General features: G+C 44.4%; 1 protein-coding gene across 1 annotated transcript in view; it reads left to right on the top strand.

Moving 5' to 3' along the window:
- Nucleotides 1-18026, top strand: part of RMDN2 (regulator of microtubule dynamics 2) — a 1282724-nt gene that overhangs the window by 1176353 nt on the left and 88345 nt on the right. The window lies entirely within an intron of this gene.

Here is an 18026-nt window from a genome sequence, read left to right as displayed (position 1 = left end):
GATCACCACCAGTTACCAAGCACCTGATGCTGATGTAACCGAATAATTTTTTTTTGAAATGTCAGATCCCTTCAAGACTGCCTATGCTGATGCTGAGTGACTATCCTGTTATGCTGAGTGATTATTCTCTTCCTCCTCAATGATCATGCTAATAGCTTGTAAGAACATTCTTGGTTCTGTGCGCCTCCACCAGTGGCTAAGGCCCAATTTTTCAGCCCCTGTTTAACAGGGGCGTGTAATTACAATTTTTGATTCAATACTTTGCAGCAGGGCTCGTTCCTGCACTTCAACTAGAGTATCTGTGAGGGGTTGCAGTGTTGTGGCACCAGAACCAGTGCCTAAGGCCCAATTTTTCAGCCCCTGTTTAACAGGGGCGTGTAATTACAATTTTTGATGCAATACTTTGCAGCAGGGCTCGTTCCTGCGCTCTAACTACAGTATCTGTGAGGGGTTGCAGTGTTGTGGCACCAGCACCAGTGCCTAAGGCCCAATTTTTCAGCCCCTGTTTAACAGGGGCATGTAATTACATATTTGATGCAATACTTTGTAGCAGGGCTCGTTCCTGCGCTCCAGCTAGAGTATCTGTGACTGGTTGCAATGTTGTGGCACCAGCACCAGTGCCTAAGGCCCAATTTTTCTGCCCCTGTTCAACAGGGACATGTAATTACAATTCTTGATTTAATATTTCACAGCAGGGTCCGTTTCTGCGCCCACCAAGAGTAACTGTGAGGACTTACAGTGTTGTGGCACCACCACCACCAAAGGCCCAATTTTTCTGCCCCTGTTCAACAGGTGCATGTAATTACAATTCTTCATCTATTATTTCACAGCAGGGCCCATTTCTGCGCCCACCAAGAGTAACTGTGAGGACTTACAGTGTTGTAGCACCAGCACCACCACCAAAGGCCCAATTTTTCTGCCACTGTTCAACAGGTGCATATAATTACAATTCTTGATCTAATATTTCACAGCAGAGCCCATTCCAGCGCCCACCAAGAGTAACTGTGAGGACTTACAGTGTTGTGGCACCAGCACCACCACCACCAAAGGCCCAATTTTTCTGCCGCTGTTCAGCAGGGGCATGTAATTACAATTCTTGATCTAATATTTCACAGCAGGGCCCTTATGTGGGCTTACAGTGTTGTGGCAACACCAACACCTAAGGCCCAAATTTCTGCAGAGTATATAGGACAGGCCTCTACTTTCAAACATCCAACTTACAAACGACTCCTACTTGCAAACGGAAGGAGACAACAGGAAGTGAGATGAAATCTACCCCTAGGAAGGGAAATTCTCTCCTGTAAGAGTTAATATGGGAAAAACGTTTCTCCTTTCCACTGATGCTTTATCACCAATCCTTGTTTCACTAAAAACCCCAAATTTTCTAAAAACATTTGTCATTGGGACAGAAAGTGAGGTGAAATCTTCTGAAGAGGAGCACAGACAGCAAAACAGCAAAACAAATGTCACAGGGGTGATAACCCTTCCCTATGTTTTCCCAAAAGCTTAAAATAGATTTTTTGGCTGGAGCTAAACACGTTAAAAATGTACCAGTTCAAAATTACAAACAGATTCTACTTAACAACAAACCTACAGTCCCTGCCTTGTTTGTATCGCCTGTATACTGCTGTTCAGAGTATATAGGGCCTGGTGGCCCTACGCCTTTCCTTTTTTTAATTTGGGTGCGGAGTTCCCCTTAATATCCATACAAGACCCAAAGGGCCTGGTAATGGACTGGGGGGTAACCATGCCGTTTGTCTCACTGATTTTCATCCATATTGCCAGGACCCGACATTACATTAAAGCCGCAAGCAGTTTTAAATGACTTTTATTCCTTTAAAAATGTCATTTTGTGCAGGGACTGTTCTAAGCATGGGAAACACGTGCCACTTTACAGGCATACTATAGACAACCCCCAAGTATGATATTTAATAGAATATTTCCCTTTTTTTTTTTACTTTACACATCATTAAAATCACTGCTCCCGAAAAAACGTTTTTACAACTTTTTTTTGCATTGACACATGTCCCCTGGGGCAGGACCCGGGTCCCCAAACCCTTTTTAGGATTTATACTATGCAAATTAGCCTTTAAAATTAGCACTTTTGATTTTGATTGTTCAAGTCCCATAGACATCAATGGGGTTCTAACGTTTGTGCAAATTTTCGTTCCGTTCGCAGGTTCTGGTGCGAACCGAATCGGGGGGTGTTCGGCTCATCCCTATTAGCCACCTGCATATTTGGCTTACAATCTGGTAAGCATGTTTTTCACAAGGTGATGGTACACTTCCTGTGTTTATTCACTGGTGAACATCTATTAAATCTCCAGTTGGTCACAAAATTTTGAACATTTTTTACCTATTCATAATTTTTTCAATCACTATTTTTGAACTTCACTAGCGCGATTTTCTCGTTTTTTAAATATACGTAACAAATTTTTCCATTCTAAAGGTTTCTAAATATTTTATACCTATGCCCCTTAAGCTAGGGTTTGCTTACACCAGAACTCCTCTAAACTCTGCCTATAGCTGCCCCCAAAAAGTTTTTCTCAGGGCCATCTTAATAGCATCATGGGTCCCTGGGCAAAGTAATGCTATAGGGCCCCTACAAGCTTGCCTCAATTTACCCACCTACTCTCAAGAATTAAATGACAATATTTCTACTTTACAGCATGTCACTTGCTACTGTCCCCTGCTACCAACGTCAGGGTGTCACTTAGGGTTGCCACCTTTTCGTCAAGCGAAACCCGAACACATTAGCAGCGCACGCCAATAATTTTTTTTTTGTAGTACATAAAATTCATTACCTCTGTACAAAGCAATGCACAGCTATTTTTTTATGTAGTATACACTGTACATATATTTGTGTGATTAAATAAAATTTCTAATCATATGGAGTTAATCACAAGAGTCCCCCTTTATATCAGAGTCAACTCCTAGCGATGTCTCCTTGACTCCTACTAAAAACATACAACAATAAATCATACAACAGTACTATGATGGAAACAATCTGTTATAAGATGTAAGTACAGATCTATATAATCAAGCTCCTAGCACTCTGTATGTACAGATGATGTGAATGTAATGTATGACCATTCATATAACCACGTGTTATCCAAGCTCTGAGTCTGTACAATCAGAGGTGTAAACTCACCACATATTTACAGGGTTACATGAATGGTTATAAATGACTTCACAATATCTAGTCTGAACAATTGGGGGATGTTTGCATAGACAGACTGTATGTTCAGACTTAGAAGTTATCTGTCAAATGTGATTGGGCTGCAGACCCCCTCCACCACACTCACTATCTCCTCCGATTCTTCTGTCAACTTAACCCTTCACTGCATCTCCTGAAGAGCACATCAACCTGAAAAAAGTTTGCAACTTTCCACAATAGGAGACTTCTCCCAGAACAAATTCAGCTCACCTCTTCCCTTCCTCTGGCCAGCCTGACAGGAGCTACAGTGAGCTCCGCCTCCCAATTCTCTCAACACACCGCACTGGTGATTGGGAGGGGGGGGGGTTGAGTCAGGGGTAACAGGGAAACTGCATGAGACTGGAGGGGGGAGACAAAAAAGAGCTTTAAATGCCGAACACAAACTGCAGGCACAGTGTATTCTTTACAATGCCGCTGCTGCTGTCTCACAGTGACAAGTGTGCTGAAGGTCCCCCGTGCCTGAATGGTCTGTCCCTGTTCTGGGCTAAATCATGTTCCCAGGTTACAGGCAGTACAAAACCTGGGCACATGATTCAAGACCCGTACTGTCCGGGTGAATACTGGACAGGTGGCAACCCTAGTGTCACTTGCCACTGGTCCCCTGCCACCAGATTAAGCATGTCACTTGCCACCTGTCCCCTGTCACCAGATTCTGTGTGTCACTTGCCAACGTCACCTGCCTCCAGATTCAGCGTGTCAATTCCCACCCATCCCCTGTCTCCAGATTCAGTGTGTCACTTGCCACTGTCACCTGCCTCCAGATTCAGTGTGTCAATTGCCACCCGTCCCCTGCCTCCAGATTCAGCGTGTCACTTACCATCCATCCCCTGCCCCCAGATTCAGCGTGTCACTTGCCACCAGTTCCTTGTCACCAGATTCAGAGTGTCACTTGCCACCCATCCCCTGCTACCAGATTCAACGTGTCACTTGCCACCCATCCCCTGCCACCAGATTCAGCATGTCACTTGCCACCCATCCCCTGTCACCAGATTCAGTGTGTCACTTACCATCCATCCCCTGCCACCAGATTCAGCATGTCACTTGCCACCCATCCCCTACCACCAGATTCAGCGTGTCTCTTGCCACCGGTCTCTTGTTACCAGATTCAGCATGTCACTTGCCACCGGTCTCTTGTTACCAGATTCAGCATGTCACTTGCCACCGGTCCCTTGTCACCAGATTCAGCGTGTCACTTGCCACCCATCCCCTGCCAGCGGATTCAGCGTGTCACTTGCCACCCATCCCCTGCCACAAGATTCAGTGTGTCACTTGCCACTGGTCTCCTGCCACCAGATTCAGCGTGTCACTTGCTACTCATCCCCTGCCACCAGATTAGGCATGTCACTTGCCACCCATCTCCTGCCACCAGATTCAGCGTGTCACTTGCCACCCGTCCCCTGTCACCAGATTCAGCATTTCACTTGCCACCCATTCCCTGCCAACAGATTAAGCGTGTCACTTGCCACCCATTCCCGCCACCAGATTCAGCGTATCACTTGCCTCAGGTCCCTTGTCACCAGATTTAGCATGTCACTTGCCACCGGTCCCCTGCCACCCGATTCAGCGTGTCATTTGCCACCCATAGCCTGGCTCTCGGTCCCTCTCCTTCAACTGGGCATGCTGGGGGCTGCAGTTTCCCTCTTAGGATTACTGGGGCTTGCCAGTCTTGGGACTACATGTCCCATGATCCTCCTTTGTGCTCCTTTTTTACCTGGGAAAATAGTAAGGAGAAGGCTCCACTCCTGAGTACAGCAGCATGAGGAGGAGAGGGGGGGAGAAAAGCCTGCAGCTGCTCTCTCCAGATAGACACAGCTGCTCTCCCCACTGCTGACAGGAGGGGGATAGGCAGGAAATAGAGCTCTCTTCTGACAGCGGTGGTTCGAGGGGGGGCAGCGCAGTTTCTTCTCCTCAGACCCGCTTGCCATTGGCCCTCCTATTATTTGCCTGCTGGCAGGGAGAGCAGATGGGTGGGGGGTCTGTAGCACTTGAGTGTTGGCACCCCCCTCTGCCTTAGCTCACTCAGTCACTCAGGGATGCTCAGTAGAGGTGGTAACAACCCAGCTGGCAGGCGGAACCAAAGATGCCGCTGCACACTGGACTACCTGTGCCCACTCAGCCTGACTCCCTTGCCCCACTGCTAGTGCTATTTGTCCGGCTCTGATGGGGCCCCAGGTGAACCGCTCAGTAAGACGGCCCTGCTTTTTCTTGTGGTACAGTGCAACCAAATCACAAGGGCCTTCTGCAAAGACCACAAAAATGAAGTGAGGCATCAGCAAGTTTGTGCAATGAGGAACTTTGGTCAATAAAATGGAAGGATAAAACAGGATGTCCATGTCCTTTCATCCTCATCCATCCAACAAGACACCTCAGTAGAAATTCGGGAATGGTCCAGTGTGGTCCAAAAGCCTACTTGAATACATGAATATAATCTATACAGGTGTAGATTTCAATGACCAGACAATGACTCCCTACCTGGGAATTTGAACATTGGTATATTATTGGTTTTACTGGTATAAAAAAGTTGTTTTCAGTTATTTCATTTGGCCTTGTACAAAACATTTGTCATCTATAAGTGCGAAGGAAGACCTGGCTCCTTCCTAATCTGTGAAGAAGAAATTGTAACAGCCCTTATTTAGCAGAAAGGCCTGCACCTGTAAACATATGATATGGTGCAGTCATCATTCTTTGACTGCTGACCATGTCGCTGCCTGCTGCCTGTACTAATAATGGCTTGTTTAACAACCATGTTTCTGCCTGCTGCCTGGACCAATCTTTTCCCTGTTTGCTGACCACGTCTGTCTGCCACCTGTACTGACCCATCTGCATGTCTCACTTGCTACATTCCTGTCACCAGTTCCATCCATCCTCTGTGGGAAAACTGTACTGCTAGAGTCAAAGGTACTCTTTTGTTCACCCTTTTCACCAGTTCAGCCTCCTGTATTTCCTGGCCAATGAACATAGCATTGTGCTATGGTGGCAGCCATGTGTCAGTAAGTTAGGCCAGACTGGCTTTTAGGAACAGGGTCTGCTATAGGTGGAACTACACTAACAGGGACATAACTACAGAGTTCATAATTGCGATGTGGCCCCATGCTCCAAGGAGTTTCTGGGGCTCCCCTGTAAACCTGGATAGGAGGGACAGCATCCAGAGGAACCAATGCCCTCCATTTGCCTGCTGTAGCCGCTGAAAGCCTGCTTCTCCACCTCTCCCTCACGCAGATATTTAGTGGGACTGGGAAACTCCTGTGTTCTCTTCTGCACCCCCCCCCCTTCCACAGCACTGTGGTCTCCCACCCTCCCTTCTCCGGCTGGCTGCTGCGGGGGATGTTTCAGGATGGAGAATGGGGAAGAGGCCGGTAAATTTAATTTACTGGTCCCTTCCTTTTCTGAATAGAGCAGCACCGATCACTTACTCGGTCTATATATAACTGAAGCATATTAAAGTGATTCTAAAGGTTTAAATACCCCTCCTTTTTTGGGTCCCTCGCTGGCAGTCCTGGCTCCTCCTCCCTGCCAAGTGCCCCCAATAGCAAGTAGCTTGCTTTGGGGGCATTTGAGCAGGCTTGCTCCCAAGCCGCGCTCCTGGGTGTGGACATTGTTCATTCACACATGGAGCAGGCTTAGCCCCACCTCCCGCTCTCTCCTCTTTGTCTCGCTGGCTGTGATTAAGAGTGAGAGCCGCTGCCCCAATGCACATCACTTGATCGAGCAGGGGCTCAAGTAAGTAGGAGTAGTAGCTGCACACAGGTGTTTTTTTTACCTTAATGCATTAAGGTAAAAGACCTTCTGACTTTAGAACCACTTTAAAGTGGATGTAAACCTGGTTAAGCTGGGCACATATATGTGCAGTGTTTTGTTATCTCTCTTCAAAGCACTATGTCCCATAGCTGTCTCCTGCTCCATTCTTCTGTTATCAACCTGATAACTCCTGACAAGTTCTCCATCCCATATGATAAAAGCAGCCTGAGTTTTGTGTTGAGGAGGATGCTATAAATAGATTAGCAGAGCCCTGAACTATTCAACGATCAGCTCTGAACGTCTCTACCTATGTGAAAGGGAATGCATGCCTTTCCTCCAATCAGCTGTCTTGGCTGTATGCCCAGGCTTTACTGCAGTGCTAACCAGAAACGAAAATCTCCTAACGTGATCTGAACTTTCTAAACAGTATATAAAGCTGAAGACAGCCGATATACATGTAAAACGTATGTAGGGAGATTTGCTTCATCCCTGTGTATCATCTGAGGCTGTTCACTTCATTGGGTATATGTGAGGGTTTACATTCACTTTAACCACTTGCCGACTGCCTCACGCCGATATACGTTGGCAGAATGGCACGGGCAGGCAGAATCACGTACCTGTACGTGATCTGCCTCCCGCGGGCGGGGGGTCCGATCGGACCCCCCCGGTGCCCGAGGCGGTCAGCTTGTCTCTGGGAGCGATGAGAGGCGAGGGGGAGACCATCCATTCGTGGCCCCCCCCTCGCGATCGCTCCCAGCCAATGGGAATCTTCCTCTGCTGCTGTATGCTAAACAGCAGCAAAGGAAATTATGTCATCTCTCCTCGGCTCGGTATTTTCCGTTCCGGCGCCGAGGAGAGAAGACATCACTGTGAGTGCACAACACATACACACACACAGTAGAACATGCCAGGCACACAATACAAGCAGTTTTTTTTTTTTCTGATTACTGCATGGTGTCAGTTTGTGACAGTTAGTGTGGTAGGGCAGTTAGTGTTAGCCCCCTTTAGGTCTAGGGTACCCCCTAACCCCCCCTAATAAAGTTTTAACCCCTTGATCACCCCCCGTTGCCAGTGTCGCTAAGCGATCATTTTTCTGATCGCTGTATTAGTGTCACTGGTGACGCTAGTTAGGGAGGTAAATATATAGGTTCGCCGTCAGCGTTTTATAGCGACAGGGACCCCCATATACTATCTATTAAATGTTTTAACCCCTTGATTGCCCTCTAGTTAACCCTTTCACCACTGATCACCGTATAACCGTTACGGGTGACGCTGGTTAGTTCGTTTATTTTTTATAGTGTCAGGGCAACCGCCGTTTATTACCGAATAAAGGTTTAGCCCCCTGATCGTCAGGCGGTGATATGCATCGCCCCAAGCAGCGTCAGATTAGCGCCAGTACCGCTAACACCCACGCACGCAGCATACGCTTCCCTTAGTGGTATAGTATCTGAACGGATCAATATCTGATCAGATCTATACTAGCGTCCCCAGCAGTTTAGGGTTCCCAAAAATGCAGTGTTAGCGGAATCAGCCCAGATACCTGCTAGCACCTGCGTTTTGCCCCTCCGCCCGGCCCAGCCCAGCCCACCCAAGTGCAGTATCAATCGATCACTGTCACTTACAAAACACTAAACGCATAACTGCAACGTTCGCAGAGTCAGGCCTGATCCCTGCGATCGCTAACAGTTTTTTTGGTAGCATTTTGGTGAACTGGCAAGCACCAGCCCCAGGCAGCGTCAGGTTAGCGCCAGTACCGCTAACACCCACGCACGCACCGTACACCTCCCTTAGTGGTATAGTATCTGAAGGGATCAATATCTAATCCGATAAGATCTATACTAGCATCCCCAGCAGTTTAGGGTTCCCAAAAACGCAGTGTTAGCGGGATCAGCCCAGATACCTGCTAGCACCTGCGTTTTGCCCCTCTGCCCGGCCCAGCCCAGCCCACCCAAGTGCAGTATCGATCGATCACTGTCACTTACAAAACACTAAACGCATAACTGCAGCGTTCGCAGAGTCAGGCCTGATCCCTGCGATCGCTAACAGTTTTTTTGGTAGCGTTTTGGTGAACTGCCAAGCACCAGTGGCCTAGTACACCCCGGTCGTAGTCAAACCAGCACTGCAGTAACATTTGGTGACGTGGCGAGTCCCATAAGTGCAGTTCAAGCTGGTGAGGTGGCAAGCACAAGTAGTGTCCCGCTGCCACCAAGAAGAAGACAAACAGGCCCGTCGTGCCCATAATGCCCTTCCTGCTGCATTCGCCAATCCTAATTTGAAACCCACCACTTCTGCAGCACCCGTACTTCCCCCATTCACATCCCCAACCTAATGCAGTCGGCTGCATGAGAGGCATTTTTATGTCCTCCCGAGTACCCCTACCCAACGAACCCCCCCAAAAAAGATGTTGTGTCTGCAGCAAGCGCGGATATATGCGTGACACCCCCTATTATTGTCCCTCCTGACCTGACAATCCTGGTCTTTGCATTGGTGAATGTTTTGAACGCTACCATGCACTAGTTGCGTATTAGCGTAGGGTACAGCATTGCACAAACTAGGCACACTTTCACAGGGTCTCCCAAGATGCCATCGCATTTTGAGAGACCCGAACCTGGAACCGGTTACAGTTATAAAAGTTACAGTTACAAAAAAAAGTGTAAGAAAAAAAAAACACACACAAAAATATATAAAATAAAAAAAAATAGTTGTCGTTTCATTGTTTTCTCTCTCTCTCTATTCTCTCTCTATTGTTCTGCTCTTTTTTACTGTATTCTATTCTGCAATGTTTTATTGTTATTATGTTTTATCATGTTTGCTTTTCAGGTATGCAATTTTTTATACTTTACCGTTTACTGTGTTTTATTGTTAACCATTTTTTTGTCTTCAGGTACGCAATTCACGACTTTGAGTGGTTATACCAGAATGATGCCTGCAGGTTTAGGTATCATCTTAGTATCATTCTTTTCAGCCAGCGGTCGGCTTTCATGTAAAAGCAATCCTAGTGGCTAATTAGCCTCTAGACTGCTTTTACAAGCAGTGGGAGGGAATGCCCCCCCCCACTGTCTTCCGTGTTTTTATTTGGCTCTCCTGTCTCAACAGGGAACCTGAGAATGCAGCCGGTGATTCAGCCAGCTGACCATAGAGCTGATCAGAGACCAGAGTGGCTCCAAACATCTCTATGGCCTAAGAAACCGGAAGCTACGAGCATTTCATGACTTAGATTTTGCCGGATGTAAACAGCACCATTGGGAAATTGGGAAAGCATTTTATCACACCGATCTTGGTGTGGTCAGATACTTTGAGGGCAGAGGAGAGATCTAGGGTCTAATAGACCCCAATTTTTTCAAAAAAAGAGTACCTGTCACTACCTATTGCTATCATAGGGGATATTTACATTCCCTGGGATAACAATAAAATTGATTAAAAAAAAAAAAAATGAAAGGAACAGTTTAAAAATAAGATAAAAAAAGCAAAAAAATAATAAAGGAAAAAAAAAAAAAAAAGCACCCCTGTCCCCCCATGCTCTCGCGCTAAGGCGAACGCAAGCGTCGGTCTGGCGTCAAATGTAAACAGCAATTGCGCCATGCATGTGAGGTATCACCACGAAGGTCAGATCGAGGGTAGTAATTTTAGCAGTAGACCTCCTCTGTAAATCTAAAGTGGTAACCTGTAAAGGCTTTTAAAGGCTTTTAAAAATGTATTTATTTTGTTGCCACTGCACATTTGTGCGCAATTTTAAAGCATGTCATGTTTGGTATCCTTGTACTCGGCCTAAGATCATCTTTTTTATTTCATCAAACATTTGGGCAAAATAGTGTGTTTTAGTGCATTAAAATTTTAAAAAGTGTGTTTTTTCCCCAAAAAATGTGTTTGAAAAATCGCTGTGCAAATACTGTGTGAAAAAAAAAATGAAACACCCACCATTTTAATCTGTAGGGCATTTGCTTTAAAAAAATATATAATGTTTGGGAGTTCAAAGTAATTTTCTTGCAAAAAAAATAAATTTTTTCATGTAAACAAAAAGTGTCAGAAAGGGCTTTGTCTTCAAGTGGTTAGAAGAGTGGGTGATGTGTGACATAAGCTTCTAAATGTTGTGCATAAAATGCCAGGACAGTTCAAAACCCCCCCAAATGACCCCATTTTGGAAAGTAGACACCCCAAGCTATTTGCTGAGAGGCATGTCGAGTCCATGGAATATTTTATATTGTGACACAAGTTGCGGGAAAAAGACAATTTTTTTTTTTTTTGCACAAAGTTGTCACTAAATGATATATTGCTCAAACATGCCATGGGAATGTGTGAAATTACACCCCAAAATACATTCTGTTGCTTCTCCTGAGTACTGGGATACCACATGTGTGAGACTTTTTGGGAGCCTAGCCGCGCACGGGACCCCGAAAAACAAGCACCGCCTTCAGGCTTTCTAAGGGCGTAAATTTTTTATTTCACTCTTCACTGCCTATCACAGTTTCAGAGGCCATGGAATGCCCAGGTGACACAAAACCCCCCAAATGACCCTATTTTGGAAAGTAGACACCCCAAGCTATTTGCTGAGAGGTATAGTGAGTATTTTGCAGACCTCACTTTTTGTCACAAAGTTTTGAAAATTGAAAATAGAAATTTTTTTTTTTTTTCTTGCCTTTCTTTATTTTAAAAAACAAATGAGAGCTGCAAAATACTCACCATGCCCTGTCCTGCCCATGTACCGCCCTGCCATTTTAGCACCTCAAAAAATGACATAGGCAGTCATAAACTAAAAGCTGTGTAAATTACAGAAAATGTACCCTAGTTTGTAGACGCTATAACTTTTGCGCAAACCAATAAATATACGCTTATTGACATTTTTTTTACCAAAGACATGTGGCCGAATACATTTTGGCCTAAATGTATGACTAAAATTGAGTTTATTGGATTTTTTTTATAACAAAAAGTAGAAAATGTCATTTTTTTTTCAAATTTTTCGGTCTTTTTCCGTTTATAGCACAAAAAATAAAAACCGCAGAGGTGATCAAATAACATCAAAAGAAAGCTCTATTTGTGGGAAGAAAAGGACGCAAATTTCGTTTGGGTACAGCATTGTATGACCGCGCAATTAGCAGTTAAAGCGACGCAGTGCCAAATTGTAAAATGTGCTCTGGTCAGGAAGGGGGTAAATCCTTCCGGGGCTGAAGTGGTTAACTGTGTTTACTATGCTTTGGTTTGTGAATGAACGGAAAGCTCTATATTGAGCGAATCCTGTGCATTCATTATGTGCAGCTGAGGCTTCAGAGATAGAGATTGAGGGCTGTGTCCTCAATCTCCTTTCCCTGTCTCAAATGTGAAACATCAGAGGTCTGCTTGGACCCCTGATTTTTCACAGAATCTCCCCAATGGGGCTTCTAAAAAAATAATAAAGAACTGTAAAAATAAATAAATTAGTAAAAAAAAAATTTAAAATTAAAATAACAAAAATAACTACTGACACCAGTGGCGAAAGCACCAGGGTCGCAAAGATCACTCATGTGACCAGGCCTTGGCCTTCCGCCACCGTTTACCAAAGATGACAGGAAGGTAGTCTGCTGCAGAACATGTGAAATGGTTCCACTGCCAAACTATAATAATGGTCCCCGTGATGGGAGTAAAGGGCCCTGGGATCAGTGGGAACAGGCTCAGAGGTAAAGGTCTTGAATGAGGATCAGGGGGGCCCTTCATGGTTTCTTGCACCGGGGCTCTAAAGGTTATGCCTCTGTACACTAAGCTATATTCCATTACCACTTGAACAAGAGGTAAGCATTAGTTTGCTCTTTGATACAATGTTGATTGATTTTTCAAAGACAAAAAATACAAAGGTCAGGTACATAAACAGTTCAAACATTAAAAAAGGTCTCACATGAGGGATCCCTATACTCATAAGTATCATGTGTTTTGGTGTGTAGATTTAGGTATACCCATGCTAGGTGTGGGAAATATTTTCTTAACCCCTTTACAACACGGTAATACATCCAGAAAGTGAGCTTTAAACCTGGACGACATATATATGTCTTCTTGTGTTTGTACTTGGAGCGCAAGCTCCCAGAACAGAGACCAGGCTCTTACCGAGAGGTGCGGGTCTTCTATTAACGATCGGGAACCGGGAGGCTTGGTTCCCAATCACCTATGATTGGCTGTCATAGTGATCAGTCACTGTGCAGCCTTTGTCTGGCTTTTTTTTCCTTTTCCATAGACAGATCTTTTATATAAATGTCGGGTCAAACACCACATGTGACAATGTGACCCCACTTTTTACAGGCAAAACATTTGAGAGCTGGTCTCCCTGCATAGGCCCGTCTGAGCATATGGCGAAGGAGACTCACATTGCTGCATAACATTACTATGATTGAAATCAACAGACTTCACACTTTCACTGTCTGAGGAGTAGGCACTAGCAATGGACTCACCTGAAGTCTCCACTTTCACCGTGTTACTGTTCTTGAAAAGATCAGGCACATTTTCCATTTCAACTCTTGAATTAGTTTCAAGAGCAGTTACAACACATTTGTTTGAATACTCACCAACATTGATTCCCACCAGAGCAGCATCACTTGCAGCAACAAGAGCATTAGGCTTCCCTAACTTGTTCTAGAGCCGCCATTTGTGCTGAACATTGAGAGTGCTCAACCTTTGCATGTTTGGAGGATAACTCGGTTATGACTGCCTGGGTCTCATGTTGTAGCAGTATTATAATATGCTCATTCTCAACCTCTCACTGTTTTAAAGAGGCAATAAAACTTTTTTAGATTACACGTTTCTTCCAATTCATCCATTTTCTGTTCCAATACACACTTCAGTCATCAAATGTCAATATGATCAAATATTTGCATCTGCCTTTGCAGCTATCGTTAATATAATTTTTAATCATGTAATCTTTATTCAAAAGCATTTTTTACATACTTCTCACATTTAATCCATCATTCCAGCACTTAGCATAGACATTGGGGTTTATTTACTAAAGCTGGAGCGTGCAAAATCAGTCTCACTTCTGCAGAGAAACCAATCAGCTTCTAACCTTAGCTTGTTCAATTAAACTTTGGCAATAAAACCTGAAAGCTGATTGGTTCCTATGCAGAAGCGAGACTGATTTTGCACTCTCCAGCTTTAGTAAATAAACCCTATTGCATTTATACAATGCACTACATTCCATTTTTTCCCTTTCATTCTTCTTTCCTTTCTCCTTCTATCTACCACTATGTTATACTGCTTTTTATTGAATCCGAAATGTAATTTTGTACACAATAATTAAAGAGAAAACATTCATTATTAAAATAGAAGAGAAGAGAGCTTTAGGTCATCTATCTTGCCTTTATCCATATACCGTACTTTACCTCTATCTGCAAATCCAACATTCCCATATTTTCTTAAAAAATGTAAGATTTCCCCTTTTAGTATACACACATTTTTCTTTCCTTATTTTATTGTTGACCTCATTCTCCCATTATGCACAGGTTGGTGGATTTATTGCCAGCCATTTCCTCACTATTAGTTTCCGTGCCAAAGAAACCACATCCAATTATTGCAGTTTGTCTACCCCGCATGTCATTCACTTCCATATACCCTAGTATATATGTCCTTAGGTCTAAACCAAGAGTTGTTCCAAAAACTGTGATTATACCAATAACGTCTCTCCAGTATCTGTTTAACTTTGGGCACCTCCACAGCATATGGATTAGATCTCCCTTTAAAATCCCCACATCTTGGGCACCCAGCATCCGGCCTACGCCCAAATAAAAATAATTACTGAGGGGTCCTATGTGGCCTATGCAGTAGCAATAAATGAGACACTATCTGAGATGGGGACAGGGAACTTAATAGACCTATTTCCAAAATTAGTTTCCACTGCTCCTTTGTTATCTCCCCCAGATCTTCCACCCACTAACTCCTACAGGGAAGCTCCTCATTCCCCTTTATAACCCTCATTCCCCTTTATAACGCCATCACGTATGTAATCATATACAGTGGGGACGGAAAGTATTCAGACCCCCTTAAGTTTTTCCTCATTAATGTACACACAGCACCCCATATTGACAGAAAAACACAGAATTTTGAAATTTTTGCAGATTTATTAAAAAAGAAAAACTGAAATATCACATGGTCCTAAGTATTCAGACCCTTTGCTCAGTATTTAGTAGAAGCACCTTTTGATCTAATACAGCCATGAGTCATTTTGGGAAAGATGCAACAAGTTTTTCACACCTGGATTTGGGGATCCTCTGCCATTCCTGCTTGCAGATCCTTTCCAGTTCTGTCAGGTTGGATGGTAAACGTTGGTGGCCAGCCATTTTTAGGTCTCTCCAGAGATGCTCAATTGGGTTTAAGTCAGGGGGGCCATTCAAGAACAGTCACGGAGTTGTTGTGAAGCCACTACTTCGTTATTTTAGCTGTGTGCTTAGGGTCATTGTCTTGTTGGAAGGTAAACCTTCGGCCCAGTCTGAGGTCCTGAGCACACTGAAGAAGGTTTTCGTCCAGGATATCCCTATACTTGGCTGCATTCATCTTTCCCTCAATTGCAACCAGTCGTCCTGTCTTTGCAGCTGAAAAACACCCCCACAGCATGATGCTGCCACCACCATGCTTCACTGTTGGGACTGTATTGGACAGGTGGTGAGCAGTGCCTGGTTTTCTCCACACATACCGCTTAGAATTAAGGCCAAAAAGTTCTATCTTGGTCTCATCAGACCAGAGAATCTTATTTCTCACTATCTTGAAGTCCTTCAGGTGTTTTTTTAGCAAGCTCCATGTGGGCTTTCATGTGTCTTGTACTGAGGAGAGGCTTCCATCGGGCCACTCTGCCGTAAAGCCCCGACTAGTGGAGGGCTGCAGTGATGGTTGACTTTCTACAACTTTCTCCCGTCTCCCGATTGCATCTCTGGAGCTCAGCCACAGTGATCTTTGGGTTCTTCTTTACCTCTCTCACCGAGGCTCTTCTCCCCCGATAGCTCAGTTTGGCTGGACGGCCAGCTCTAGGTAGGGTTCTGGTTGTCCCAAACGTCCTCCATTTAAGGATTATGGAGGCCACTGTGCTCTTAGGAACCTTAGGTGCAGCAGAAATTTTTTTGTAACCTTGGCCAAATCTGTGCCTTGCGACAATTCTGTCTCTGAGCTCTTCATACAGTTCCTTGGACCTCATGATTCTCATTTGCTCTGACATGCACTGTGAGCTGTAAGGTCTTATATAGACAGGTGTGTGGCTTTCCTAATCAAGTTCAATCAGTATAATCAAACACAGCTGGACTCAAATAAAGGTGTAGAACCATTTCAAGGATGATCAGAAGAAATGGACAGCACCTGAGTTAAATATATGAGTGTCACAGCAAAGGGTCTGAATACTTAGAACCATGTGATATTTCAGTTTTTCTTTTTTAATAAATCTACAAAAATGTCAACAATTCTGTGTTTTTCTGTCAATATGGGGTGTTGTGTGTACATTAATGAGGAAAAAAATGAACTTAAATGATTTTAGCAAATGGCTGCAGTATAACAAAGAGTCTAAGATTTAAGGGGGTCTGAATACTTTCCATCCCCACTGTATAAATGAGATCTGTTTTAATTATATTACGTAGAATGACCGCCTCGCTCCACTCCACTGCTCCTCTTTCAATTGTGTCCCTAGAGCATGTCTAATTTGCAAATATTTAAAAAAGAACGGATTTGGTATATCATTCCTCCTTAAGTTCCTGAAATGATTTGAGAGCTTCCGCCTTGTATAACTGAGTGAGGTGAACCAGGCAACCACCCAACATACTATTCTACTTAGTATAGTGGGTAGATAATTAATTAGTAGTTATTATAATGATGATGTAAGTAATCTTTCTGCAGCAACCCAATTCTTCCAGAGAGATGAACTTTATTGACTTCCAACACAGAACAAAGTCTTGCAACAGATGACAAAATCCAACAGAGTAACTATGACAACGAATCCTAGCCTTCAGAGTCCCATGTTTCCTAGACCTGTGCCTTCATAATCACACACACAGAGTGAATAGACTGAACGCCATGTTATATTCACTATACACGGAATGGCTGAGCAATTTAAATGGCCGTTTCCATTAGGCCTTTGATCTGCTTCTGTCTTTTAGAGTGACAGACAATGACCCCTAGCCGTAAACAGCTGCAGACATAAACTGCCCTAATTTGCATTCTTGCATTTCAACATTAACATAGCCCAGAGTCACTATCTGTCCCCTTTGATATGTGGAGTAAATCTTGTTTGGCCACTTTCCCTTGGATCAACAAGTCCCCTTTGATATGTGTAATTAGATTAACAGATACAATATGGCCTGCACAATGGCACAATGGACTTGTCCTAGAATGCCTACATATAACACCTTATATGAAATAAATATATATATATATATATATATATATATATATATATATATATATATATGTAAATGAGCGGGTGGGTTACTTTTTTTTCTTTGTTATTCTTTTAGCGAAGTATTGTCAAGGTGGACTCCCAATCCTCCACCGATGACAATTAAAGAAAAAGTCGGGGGGGGCGTGGCTAAGATGGCGCTGTGAGCGGACGCTTCTCAGAGAGCTCCGCCGGGATCCGAGGCTGTTTTCCTGCTTTTAGGCAGAACAAGCGCTGTGTCACCGGCAGAAACTACCTATATGCGCCGCTGATCGGCTCGGGCGTCCAGCGGCAGGGGTAAGAAGACAAAATTCCCCCCAGAGGCAGAGATACCGGAGGCGGCCTGTGCAGACCGCGTAGGGGCCGGGAGAGGGGCGCACATAAACATGGCGACTCAGACTGAGCAGCCAGGACAATCCACCTCGTCCCAGCCTGGTCTGGCAGATGTGATGGCAGCTATAGCTACCTGCCAAGCCTCTCTCACAGCCCTTACAGGCAAGGTAGATGCAGTCCAGTCTGATGTAGGGCTGATCAGACAAGACATGGATAAAATCCGTTCCAGATTACACTCTGCTGAGCAACGCCTGGGCCATGTGGAGGACACTGTGGAGGCTCATGGCGCTGACATCCGTGCCCTTCATACCAAAATTAAGGCATTAGAATACAAATCTGAAGATGCCGAAAATCGCAATAGGAGGAACAACC

Source organism: Aquarana catesbeiana, linkage group LG04, assembly GCF_042186555.1.
Source record: "Aquarana catesbeiana isolate 2022-GZ linkage group LG04, ASM4218655v1, whole genome shotgun sequence".
Taxonomy (NCBI): domain Eukaryota; kingdom Metazoa; phylum Chordata; class Amphibia; order Anura; family Ranidae; genus Aquarana; species Aquarana catesbeiana.
Note: the sequence above shows the minus strand (reverse complement) of the source record. Positions and strands in the feature narration are given on the sequence as shown.